The 9673-nt window shown below is 33.9% G+C and overlaps 1 pseudogene across 1 annotated transcript; it reads left to right on the forward strand.

Moving 5' to 3' along the window:
- Positions 1-1592: 1592 nt before the first annotated feature.
- LOC149577899 (lipase-like PAD4) lies at positions 1593-9121 on the forward strand (annotated as a pseudogene). The gene is made up of 4 exons (XR_016364008.1): positions 1593-1828; positions 1917-2247; positions 5584-6251; positions 7946-9121. The product of XR_016364008.1 is annotated as a lipase-like PAD4 (transcript).
- Positions 9122-9673: the final 552 nt, after the last annotated feature.

Here is a 9673-nt window from a genome sequence, read left to right on the forward strand (position 1 = left end):
ATGCTATTGCTCTTTCCTCTAAATGGATTCTTAAGGCCATATATGGTAATGAACCTTGGAAAGTCTTAATCATAAATAACATTCAGTGTTCTATCATCTCCAAAGGTAGAAGTTGGATGAAAATTCCATTCTATGATTTTCTTTTAGGTGACTTCAAGATCAAGGTCTTTGGTTCTAATGTTTTTTCTACCCTTTGGAAGACTTGGACCCATTCAAGGATACCCTTACCAATTAGAGCTGCTATTGGCTCTTCCCCGTCTTATGTTGTCAAAGATAGATCAATTTGGTGGGGGTTGTACCTAAATGGAAAACCTTTGGAACTTACACAAATTTGCTCAACAAAACATTGGAATGTGTTGGGAGTTACTTTAATTAGTGACTTAATGATTGACAATTGAATGGGTACTTGGGATGAACTTAGAACTAGATATGGTATCACACAGACTCAGAATAAAACTTATACATTAATTTGCAATGCACTTGGTACATGTAACCTTTCCAAGGCTATTGACTCAAACAAATTTTTCAAACAACTGTTGTGGAAGGATGGAACAATGCTTAATGAAGTAACAATAAAACATTCATATAATATTCTTGTGTCTGATCTTAGAATTTTTCAAAGAGTGATCCAAGGGTGGGGATTGTGTTTTTCTTTTTGAATGGTCTTTCTTTTTTCAATACTTATGACAGTCAAAAGTGGAACTCAAAAAAGTTTGTTTTTAAATGACTTTTATTGCTCAAAAAACTTGCCTTAGGATCTAACTTGGAATCTTTGGGTATTAATCCAGGCCATTGCAAAGTCTGTGATACAATTGAGTCTTTTGAACATGTTTTCTTTCAGTGTGATTTTGTTGTTATGATGTGGTCATTTTTTGGGCAATCCTATTGTATGGAATTCAGAACCAAGTCTTTCTTGGAGTGAATTTTTAGGTGGTTATGTTGAAGCTTTTGACTCTAAGCTTAACTCTTTTTGGTTTGTTCTTACATGTGAGATTTTATGGTTCTTTTGAAAAGTGAGAAATGAAGAGGTTGACATGGACTAAAGCCTATATATAAACAAGGAGTAATAATTTTTTTACAATCAACAATTTTCATAAAATAAAAAACATTAAAGAGAATTAATTATAGGCCTGATTCAGTCTCCTCCGTGCCGTACACGCACCGTGGATTCAAAACATATTAACTTCTAGTCAAAGCTGCAAGTAGTTGTGGTAGACGAATCTATGTTCAGGACGAATTCCACAAGCTTTTGACTATGTTTATATTTCTACTCTTCCGAAAGCAGATTTAAATGTTAAAGCCGTTTAAAGTGGAAAGGACACTGGCCCTACTGAAACTAACCCCAATGTTTGAAATATTGATGCATTAATTATGTTTCAAATATTAATCTTAATGCATTAATACATTCGTTTCAAGGAATTAATTGAACACTTCAAATCTTGGTGACGTCGTTGTCCTGATTTGGGTTGTACATGACAGTGACAATTCTTCTTTCCCCGCTTCTTCCTTGTTGTCTTGGTGATCTCTCTTCCACAGCTGTTTGTTTTTTTGTCATCCCAGTCGTTTAACTATTGACCAACATGAGAATCGTATCATGACTTCGCGTTTTACTCATTTCGCGCATCTTTCTTCCCCACTTGTATTGGCGACTTTTCTTCGGTACTCTTTTTCGCTTTCTTAGACGCGTCTCACAATAATTTAAGATTAAACAATACCCGGTATTTATAAAAATACCACTTCTGATTTAGAAGAGCAAAAAGCGAACAAGCAAAGCGGGATTTAGATTTGCAGATCAAACTATGGATTTAGATTTGCCAACCACGCCCGAGTAAGTATGATTTGCATCTGTTGATTGATTGATTCATATGCCTTTATTGCCCAAATGGTGCTGATAATGCAAGAAAATACTGTTACAGGTTCAGTGTTGGTGGGGAAGTAGCGGCTTTCATTGCTTCTTGCGGGATCCTGCTGAAGGCTTGGGAGGAGATCTGTAGTAGTGTTTCTATAAATAATGTAGATTACTTTGTGAATAAAAATGAAGGCGTAGCATATGTGACCTTCCCTTCATTTTCTACAGAAGACTTCATTGTCAGAGGTAGCAGCAGATATGGAGAATACGATCTAAGGAATGAGAAAATCTTCTATGACTGCCTCAAGGGCGACCACGCTAACAAGCCGGCCCTTGTTCACGAGGGAGCTCTCAACCGATTCCGCCGAATTCTCCAAAGACCATGTTTTCAAAAGGAGGTAAACATGCTCTTAATTTGTTCCTTAACTGAAAGTTTCCGTTGTGTCATGGGATCCCTATCATTGCCTTCCCCAAATATCATGGCTCTCCCTATTGATGGATAGGCAGAGGACAAAAAATAAACACACAGAACAATACGATGTGCTGCTGCACAATAAACTATGTTATATTTCATTCTACCATCATGTCCATCCACATTACATTACATGTTGCCTCTATTTATAGAGGTCTTAAATTATTTCTGGAAACATCTACATTAGCCGACATAGGAGAAATAAACTTTTTCTAGAACTATCTACGACTTTCAAAACTTTATCTAACCCTATACGGCTTCCAGAACTTTACCTAACCCTGTATGACTTCCAGAATTTTACCTAACGACTTCCAGAACTTTACCTAACCCTATTCGATAATCCTCTTGGAATTTCCAGAATCCTTAATTATTCATTTACAATTCATTTGAGTTGAAATTACACATTCCAACACTCCCCCTTAATTTCAACCTCAAATGTTATTACATACAAATGTCAAAATGCTTTCTTTTGCCAAATGCCAAAATGTCATTTTCCAATAATAATGCCTTTGTTAATGCATGCCTGTCACTTGCCTCGTTTGCCAAAAATGCCGGTAACCTTCTTTTTCTACTTTGATGCCTTGCTCTAGTCTGCTTTCCAATGCTGTTGTATTTTTCTTACTCTTGAACATTTATGCTTAAACAAATTTTTGATTACACTTGTAATCTTCTGCCAATTCGATCCATAGCTCCATCCACAATTCATTTTGATACACCTGCCATAAAATCCTTCTTGCACTTGTCCATACAAATATTTTTACACTCCCTATTCTAACACATCTTTTCATTATGACTCTTTAAGCCACAAATATTACAAGGATGAAGATCTCAACATTTATCTTTCGTATGTGCTTTCTTGTTACAATGTGAACATTGCAAAATATTTATGCCTTCAACTGATTCTCTTGAACCTTTATTCATCTTTCCACTACCTACATCATATCCAAGACCTACATATTTTGGCCTGATTGGATTCCTTATTCCCTGTCCATCCTTTCCTAGACCTTTACCTTTGAGACCCTTTTTTTTCATAATCTTTAAGCCAATACTATTATTATCATAACAAACAAGATCTGCAAACTTTTTTTCATCATGAACACTTTCAGCGTCATAAAAATCACAGTTTTCAATCCCATAATCACTTAAATCATTTGTGTCACAAGATACATCACACAAAGATGGATTAAACTTCAAATTTCTACTCTCTTGTTTTAGATTAAACAATTCAATCTTCAGCATGTTATTTTCCTCTTCCAATTTCTTCACCTTTTCTTCTAAAGCTTTGCTCTTTTTTCAACATCATCAAACACTTTTAACTATTCTTCTGAATCTCCATTTCTCTCTTTTTGTCATCATCATGTAGTTTTAACATTTCTTCTAATTTCTCAATTTTCTGTTTAGATTTGATCAATTCCATTTCTAAATCTTGAATTTGACACAAATACTCATAATTTTGTTTTCCAACCTCTTTGAACCCTTTTATCAAATTTGAATTTGACTTTTTAACATTCATCAATTCTTCTTCCAAACTATCTTTTTCCTTCTCTACTCTTTTTCCAACTTTCCCCATTGAAACACAAGAATTTAACATAGTTTGCTCTGTCTTTTAAAAAATTCTAAATATCTTTTTACTTCTAGAATTAAATCTTCAAACAACTTGAAACAACCCTTTTAGATAGCTAAAATCCTCACAATATTCTTTTTCTATTCTTCTACTATTATAATTTCTTAAATGCCATAAAAATTTGCACCATACCTTTTTTCTGACTTTCCCTCTTTCTTGCTCAACACTTCCTGTGTGGTTTTCTTTAGAACAATTATCTTTCTCACAAACAATCTTCCACCATTTAGCAGCACAACACACAATCCGAAATTCTGTACAACTTTCTATCCAACCAAGCTCTGATACCAATTGTTGAAACACACTATAGCTCTAATGCCAATCTGATGGATAGGCAGAGGACAAAAAAAAACACACAGAACAATACAATGTGCCGCCACACAATAAACTATGTTATATTTCATTCCACCATCATGTCCATCCACATTACATTACATGTTGCCTCTATTTATAGAGGTCTTAAATTATTTCTGGAAACATCTACATTAGCCGACATAGGAGAAATAAATTTTTTCTAGAACTATCTACAACTTTCAAAACTTTACCTAACCCTATACGGCTTCCAGAACTTTACCTAACCCTGTACGACTTCCAGAACTTTACCTAACAACTTCCAAAACTTTACCTAACCCTATTCGGTAATCCTCTTGGAATTTCCAGAATCCTTTATTATTCATTTACAATTCATTTGAGTTGAAATTACACATTCCAACACCGATACCCACCAACTGTAATCTTTGCCCATATCAATAAAAGTAAGGCAGCTGCAAGGTTTGTTTGTGATTTTCAATAGGCATTTAGGTATTAATTAGCGTAAGCTTTGTAATTCTAGATGGGCATTTAGTAAATGCGAGGAAGGGTAATTAACTTAAGTAGTAATAATTGATTTGATTTTGGGTATCTTAAATTTCACAGTATTTTGATTTTTTTTTTAAATACTATCAGTTTTTCATTTTTAAAATATTATCAGATTTCTACAATTTAAATGTATTTTTTAGTATCTACATTTAAGACCACATTATATGATCTATTATGAGGATGAGAGTTTCTTTTTAATTAATTATTAGATAAAGTTTTCCTAAATCATTATTTTCTTCTGTAATTTAAGTACCAATATATTTTGTTTCAACTTATAATAAACGATGATATTTGTAATGCATGTATTGATTCATATTTATTTTTATTTCTGTTTTGACAATTGTAAAATTTGCACAAATGATCAATAAAATTGCATAATTCTTTGAGTCTTTTTTTCTAACTATTTGATAAATTGATAAGAAAGAGATTTTTGCACAGCAAGTTAAATAGTGATATTGCTATCAGGATTCAACTGTGTATAGTTTTTGAGTCAAATTCATTGACCCATGTTTCATGAGTAGTAGTTCACAAAAACCCGTCTCATTCAAGAATGAAGCATTTGTTAATGAAACTGCACAATATCACTATTTGATAAAAATTTAATAAATATTTAATTAACAAAAAAACAAAAAACTATTACAGAATCATGAACCAAAGAAGGAAAAATCCTTAAAAAAATATTCCCTAATTGTTTAGTGAGAAACTTGGGAGCACCTATCTTGGATCGTTTCTTATCTATCTATCTAAATATAAGTAATCTTGTTTGTTTGTTTGTTCCATCAGATGAAAGGCTTAAAGGCACAAACCATAATATTTGTGGGCCATTCCATGGGAGGTGCAGTTGCAGCCCTGGCATCTCTCTTCTACCTTCAGAAGAGGGTGCGAGGAAAATCCTATTTCTGCATCACATTTGGTTCTCCTTTGGTGGGAAACGCTGTTCTTGGGGAGGCCATTGGGGGTCAAGATTGGGTAGGAAAATTTTGCCACGTTGTCTCTAACTTTGATATTGTTCCCAGGATGAAATTACACCTCATTGGGGTAACAATGGAATGAGCACTCACTCTATTGCCCCTAGCTATACAGCCACGAAAATGCACTCCCTTTACATTGTTTTTTCTAACTGTAACAAGTCTTGTTGAGAAGGTCTTACCGTACACATCTGATATGACAAGTCCTTATAGACCCTTTGGTACTTACATGTTTTGTTCAACCAAAGGTGCAGCTTGTATTGATGATTCTGAAGCTGTCCTGAATATGCTGCATTTCACTGTCCAAGGAATTCCTTTGGATGAATATGTAGACACCTGTGCTTCATATCACACGGGTTACGGCAAAATGTTGGAGGCTGTCACTGATGCCTTGCTAAATGCAACGCCATTTGCAAACTCTGCCATAGATCCCTTCCAGGTGGGAATAGCGTTGGAATTGGAAGCCATGGCTGTTGGAGCTCAGTTAATCTCACAATTTATGCTTTCTATAGCCTGTATCAAGAAATACAATTTTTCATATATTCAGATGTAAGGATCCTATCATGCTATTAGATTCTCCTTAAACGTAAGAATCCTGTGATAAATGATGCAATTTGATTCTCCTTATATGTAAACATCCTTATGATGAACGGTACACATGATGTTAATGGTGTTGTGTACAAATACAAGCTGTTTTTCCACTCTTTTAGAAATAGCCATGTCTAATCTCCACTACTATCACAACTTTTTATTCGAGATCTCTTGAAAGTGACTAATGATGATGATCTATGTAAAATCATGTATTTTTTTGAACAGTCTTTAAAAATTCTCATACAATCTTACCCAGAAGCATAAATCTTAATCTTTAAAAAGCCCACTTTCACTATATTATCTTATTTAGAAATAAGTTTGCTAAGTCTTTGGAGAACACTTTAGGTTTAATGGATGGGAATTCATGTGCAAAGGAGTGTTCAATTTTTTATGTTGAGTTTTTCTTAGAGGAAAGTATTCTGCCATCCAATAGTTATGATAGAAATTGTTGACTTATATTTATTGACTAAATGTCCAATTCTTTGGATAACATTACATCAGGAATTGTGAGTTTAAAGTTGTTAGTACAATGATGACTGTTTATAATTGAGGGAAATGTATCTTTAATTGTAAAAACCAATCATTGATTTGATGCCACATCAGCTGTATAAATATATGTACTTAAAACCTTAGTTATAAGGATACCACTTACAAAATAAACTGCTGTAAAAAAATTAAAAGTGATTGGAAATTTCCTCATAATTTTGATAGAAGTGAAGTTAAAATATTTTGTAAAAAATTACAATACGAGGTCTTCCTCTGCCTACTTACCACCATTCAGCCAAACTGTATTGTCAAATGACTCGCACATCTCTGTAAGCCTAAGATATGAAACCTGCATTGCCATTGCCATTGCCATCGACATCGACATCGCAATGTCTCTGTCCTCACTGTCTTACTCAACAAATCCATACTTTGCTTCCCCGTCCATTTTCTTGATGTTCATAACTTTTTATTTAATACCTTTATTTTCACTAAGCTTCAACAAAAACTAATAATTGGCATTGTAGTATTTCCATGCTTAATTATTACTAAAGATATTATTTTAGGTCTTTCTCTTCATTCTGTAGTATTCATGTTCACTGTTAATATAATAAATACTTTTTGATGTGCCATTTTATATCTGCACATGGTTAAGGTGAAGATAGAGTAAGAGAGATTTAATTATATTAAACAATGTTGATCTTTTGTAATAATAAGTTTTTAGTTATGGTGAGTCTTGTTAATTCGAAAGACAAAATGACAATATTACATGTCAACTTTACTTTTTATTCGGTTATTGATTCAAAGTATCAATAATATTTATTTATATTATTAAAAATAAAATGAGGTGGAATTGTGTGTTGGTGGAATGGATTCCCCTCAGTCCTTGATTCTTAACCAATGAGACTAGGCAAAAAAGATGACCTCCATAAAAATAAAATAAAAATAAAAATAAAAATAAAAAATGATGTGTATATGCCCTCACATAGATTTAGGTTTATACTTAATATTACGAGAGGCCCACCTGGGCATCCACCCAAAATTTGCTTAAGCCACATTCCTGGACATTTGTTTCTTACTTCTCTCAATGTTAGCTTCTAAAGAGGCTGATTAGTTTTCCTTTATCTTTATAAGCAGAATCATGATGCATCTATTGCTCTCAAGGAATCTGGAGAGAAGAAACATGAGCAAGATACGAACGCTGACAAACTAAATGAAGACTTGAGTGAAATGCAGAGTAATATGGCAGAGGTGGAATGGTACAAGGCAGCTTGTAAGAGGCGCTGTGGCTACTATGATTCTTTCAAACAGCACGAGGAACCGCAAGATATGCGAGCAAATATTTACCGAAAGAAGTTGGAGACATTCTGGAAGGAGGAAATAGTTGAAAAATTAGAGGAGAAGCATGTGTTGCCAAGTGACCTGAGAAGCAGAAATAAATGGATCAACGCTGGCACCGCATACAGAAGACTTGTAGAGCCTCTTGACATTGCCCACCACTACCGTACACGGAAAGACACCACAAGTTATCTTTCACCTGAGGTGAGACCCCGGCATCACGAAGTTCTTGAGAAATGGCTGAAAGAAAAAGAACAAACACGCGGTGATAGAGGGAAAAAGGATCGCACAATGTTTGCATCCTTGACTTCAGACTCCTGCTTCTGGGCGCGCATAGAAGATTCTTCTCTAGCGTTGGCAAATGTCCTGCAACAGAATAACCCACTTCAAAAAATGAAGGACTTAATGCCAACACACCTAGAGTTTCAAAATACTATCTGGAATATGATCCAAGATAAGAGTGTTTCTGAAGAGGTTTTCTTAGAGGGGAGTAGCTTCAAGAGTTGGTGGGAGCTCTCCAGAAGGTTCATGACTTTGTGGCAACGGCTAAACCCATCGAGGTCTCCTTTTCCAAGCACTCCTTTGGACATCTTCATGCAAAATAAAGAGAACAATTCATGAGAGGGGTCCTTTTCTTCCTCTTTGTATGATTTGATTTTCTTGTATTGATAAGAAGACATATTATTTTTTTGGCATGTTAGTAGTAGTTTGGGGAAAAAAGTCAACTTTGACTATTTAACACTTTTGGTCTAGGAATTAAGCTTAGTGTGTGATGTTTAGTCTGTTCCTAGTTTTACAAGGTAACTATGATGTCATATAGTGTTGACACACAATCCTAAATTTTATATTCATGTCTCACGGCATGGGATGGTGAGGATGTCTCCTTGATGTTGGGGAAATTGGATTTGAAACTTCTTTTTTAAGATCTTTTATAAAATATTGTTTTATCAAAAGAAAGTCATTTATATAGTTTCTCTTTTACAAAGAGCAAGAGAGGACTTATAATTGTTAAGTGAACCAATATAAGTTGAGTGTATATCTGCTCTTTTATTAAATAAATAATAATAATAACATGCAATTGTTATTCTTTTTTATCAATAGTAATATTTTTAATTAGCACATAACTCTTTGATGTGAAGAAATAAGATTATGTGAGGAATATTTTATTCAAAAATTACTTATACAATCTAATCCATAAATGATTTGCAAATGATCTCGTAGATTGTGCAAATTTACTTGTCCTAAATGTATAGGAAAATAATCGATTTTGCAATTTTCGAATGAGAAAACTACTAAGCATTTTGTATACTATTCATCAACTTGTTTGTTTCAATATTGTTCATCTAGTGCATCTTCTTTATTCACAATGCTAATCAACATGACCTAATCAAATCATAATGTTGAAACTTGCAATGCACATTTTCTTATTAATTTCTTTGAAGTTGACACATATGGATGTATGTGCACATGACCATTACATAATAGTGTAAACC

This window comes from Cupressus sempervirens, chromosome 1, assembly GCF_028749045.1.
Source record: "Cupressus sempervirens isolate cs-2001-9-10 chromosome 1, ASM2874904v1, whole genome shotgun sequence".
Classification (NCBI taxonomy): domain Eukaryota; kingdom Viridiplantae; phylum Streptophyta; class Pinopsida; order Cupressales; family Cupressaceae; genus Cupressus; species Cupressus sempervirens.